Genomic DNA, 4,196 nt, shown 5'->3' on the forward strand with positions numbered 1-4,196 from the left:
ACAAGCTTTTGATACATTACAACATACTAAGTAGAAAATACCTCCCAAACTACTGTGGATAACAAGAGAACAAATAACAGATAACAAATGCAAAAACACTCACCAAAAAAAAAATAACAAACATATGTACTTGCAGATATCGGTGTTTTTAACTGTCATTCATGGTATATCATACTATGGAGATGTAATATGCCGTAAGTTATAGAAGTTAAAGTTCGATGACATAGTTTCTGTTTGTGCTGAGGAGCGCGTGTACTGTGTTCGGTTCACTGCACTTCAAGGGATTCTTATAATAGAATATACACGAAAGAAAATGCTTACATGTAACTTATGTAAGAGTACGGGATAACATATGCACTGGTATTCTACTCACACATTCTCGTATATATATACATATACATAGATACATGTGCTTATGTGTGTATATATATGTATGTGTGTATATATATACATATATATATATATACATATATATATATATATATATATATATGTGTGTGTGTGTGTGTGTGTGTGTGTGTGTGTGTGTGTGTGTTTGTGTGTATATATGTGTGTATATATGTATACATATATATATGTATATATATATATATATATATATATATATATATATATATATATATATATATATATATATGTATATATGTGTGTGTGTGTGTGTGTGTGAATATATATATATATATATATATATATATATATATAGATAGATATATGTATGTATATATATATATATGTATATATGTATATATGTTTATGTGTATGTATATTTATATATATATATATATATATATATATATATGTATATCTGTATATATAAACATGTGTGTGTGTGTGCGTGTGTGTGTGTGTGTGTGTGTGTGTCTGTGTGTGTGTGTGTGTGTGTGCGTGTGTGTGAGAGAGGGTGTATACACGTACATTATCTGCACACGCTGCCATCAACCCCGTCCCTGTCACAGCAAGTCCGTCCTTGCGGCGCATCCCGGCATCTGCATCCCCTCCTCCTCTGTCGCCGAGCGGAGTATCAGGGCCTGAGCCCGCCCGCAGAACTTCAGAAGTTCTTCCTGCAGCTAACCAACTTCCAACGCCCGCCATTTAACTAATCACACAATCTTCGTCTCATCTCCCTGACTCCCATTCGTGATGTGCCTCATCCTCCTCGCTCCATTTTCACTCGTTCCCTCAACAAGGCCCGATGCAGCGAGTGGATGACACTCTCTCTCTCCTTCGCCCTCCTTCGCCCTCGCTCACCCTCTCCCTCACGCCCCTCACTCTCCATCGTCCTCACTTATCCTCTCTCTGCCTATCTCCCCTTCTCCCCCACCCTCACTCAACCTCCCTCATCCTCTCCCACCCTCTCCTTCACCTTGCCTCACCCTCCATCGTCTTCTCTTACCCTCCCCCCACCCTATCTCTTTCAATCTCTCACCTTCTCTCACCCTCCCTCATCCTCTCCCTCACCTTCTCCCTCGTCTTCTCTCACCCTCCCTCACCCTCTCCCTCACCTTCTCCCTCGTCTTCTCTCACCCTCCCTCACCCTCTCCCTCACCTTCTCCCTCGTCTTCTCTCACCCTCCGCCCTCACCCTATCCCCTGGGGTCGGGACTTAGGGGTCACAGAGGTCCTCCAAACAGAGTCACATACATACGTTAAGATGCCAGGGGAGTATGTGTGGTGTCATAATGCAGGCTCTCTCTATAGGGCTCCCCTCGATCCTCTCTGGCCCCTCTCTGCCCCCTCTCTGACTCCTCTCTACCCCCCTCCCCCCCTCCACCGGCCCCCCTTCTCTCTCTTTGTTTATCTTTCTGTTTGTCTACTTTATCTATTTATTTGTCTTTCTATATATCTATCTTTCCATCCATTTATATGTCTGTTTATCATCCTGATCTATCTATTTATCAATCGATCGGTCGATCTATCTCTATATCTCTACCTCTCTGTTCTCTCTGTCTTATCTCAGCCTACCCCCCCCCTCTCTATCTATCTATCTATCTATCTATCTATCTATCTATCTATCTATCTAGCTATCTATCTCTCTCTCTAGCTCTCTTTCTCTCTCTCTCTCTCTCTCTCTCTCTCTCTCTCTCTCTCTCTCTCTCTCTCTCTCTCTCTCTCTCTCTCTCTCTCTCTCTCTCTCTCTCTCTCTCTCCCTTCCTATCCCTTATACGCCAGCAAGGGGGGGGGGGAGGAGAAGCCGAAGGATTACATCATAAGGAGACTCATAAGGAGACTCTCTCCCTCTTATCACTATAAGTGTGGACAAGGTAGTGAGAATAGTGACGACTGTTGAAGATAATGTAAAGAAAAGATAGTGACTGGGTGACCTATTGCTTCAATAAGGTGACTCGTGTACGTTATACCAAGAAAGTAAGTAGACACTAGATTCCGAATGATTTATACCAGTAACGAAAAAGGTAAGACAAGAGAGTAAACAAATGAATGAGTAACTGGGTTTCTTATGTAATGTGTGCTAATGACAGCAGTGAGCAGGCGGGCGAGACTAGAGTCTGCACCGCGGCATGTGCTGTGGTCAAGTTATTTATCTAATTGTACACGCTTTTACATGACTTTGTTTGGGGGTGGTCGGTAAGTGAAGGCAAGAGAGCTGGGAACTGTCTTTGTTCCCTTGTCCTTTCTTTGATTGAGGATAATTCCTATTTTCTTATTGTTTTTTTTTTATATAGTTAAGAAAAATGTAAAAAAAAAAAAAAAAAACATTAATTTTGAAAGAAAATATAATTGCTTCTGTCGTAAACAAAAGAAAGAAAGAAAGAAAAACGTAAAAAACACATAAAAACATACCCGGGCACCTATCACCCATGAGATAATTCATATCCCATACAATCCTAAGAAAACAAAAACAAAAACAAACAAAAAACAAAGGACAAGTACAACCCACACATACACCCCTCCGCGAGTGCACTGCGGTGGGAAATATGTCACGGAAGAAACTCGCGGACGCAGCAGCAGTATGGGCAACACAAGCAACCTCCTTCTGCTGTTGCGCCAAACACTCTGATGCCGCTGCTGTCTGTCTGATTTGGCAATACTGTCCGTTGCTTCGCCCTGTTTCGCATCGTAGCTCTGATGTAAACACTGCAATTCATCCTGTTTGGTACCTTTGTTCTTCAGTATGATAGTTGCGTGTTTTTTTGTTTTTTTTTATTGCGTACCCAAACGTCATGGGTATGGGTATTTATATACGTGGATATCGTTCAAGTAATTCGTTTCAGGTAAATGGTTCACATACCCACGATACATATATAAGTTTTAGAGGTGTTTATGCCTCACTTGACATCTAGTACTAGTCTGTACCCACAATAACTGGTGGTCAATGCATGTTTTTTTTTTTTTTTTTTTTTTTTTTTTTTTTTTTTTTTTTTTTTTTTTTTTTTTTTGTCACAGTACACTTGCTCGTCCCTTATACCATTATAGTCGGGGTCTCCATATAACACTCTTGATAATGGGAAGATGTATAATATATCCCTAATACTTTTGAAAGATCAGATGTCCTTTTCATTACAGTGCCTTTGTCTGGGGTCCACCAAACATAACGACAAGTGATGCAAAGCAATTAATATAAATTTTATGTTAATATAAATATCAGTCTTAGTTTCTCCTTAGTGTGTACCGTTAGGTAGGTACAAAAATACAGATAGATAGATTGAGTGATTGATAGATTGTAAGATGGACAGATATATAGGTAGATAGACAGATGAACAGATCGATACGTAAATACTTGGACTATAAGCAGAATTTTGCGAGCAAATTTGATAAACCATTTCGAGACTAAGGATTCTTTCTAGGAGTAAGAAAAGTTTTGAGATATATATACAAAATAATATTGAAATATCACTCTCACTTTTTCCCTTTGTGTGCAAAGGTCCTATTTGTTTCACAGCAGGATATCAGAATTACAAGAAAGACATTTGATATTCATTATGCACTTTTAACAATCTCATTTTCAAATCCCCCTAAACTACTTCTTGTAATGAATAAGTCTGATATCAGGTTTCTATCACATTCTTATTCCTGAACAATAACTATCAATAGAATTTTACTGACAGTTAGCGGAACAGTTTACAGACACATTCCCACGCCCACACATAAACGCACGCATACATCCATGTAAACATTACTACACAAAACCACACATATAACGCACTCTCCACATATACATACGTGTAGACAAACGCATAT

Source organism: Penaeus chinensis, chromosome 40 (genome assembly GCF_019202785.1).
Source record: "Penaeus chinensis breed Huanghai No. 1 chromosome 40, ASM1920278v2, whole genome shotgun sequence".
Lineage (NCBI taxonomy): Eukaryota > Metazoa > Arthropoda > Malacostraca > Decapoda > Penaeidae > Penaeus > Penaeus chinensis.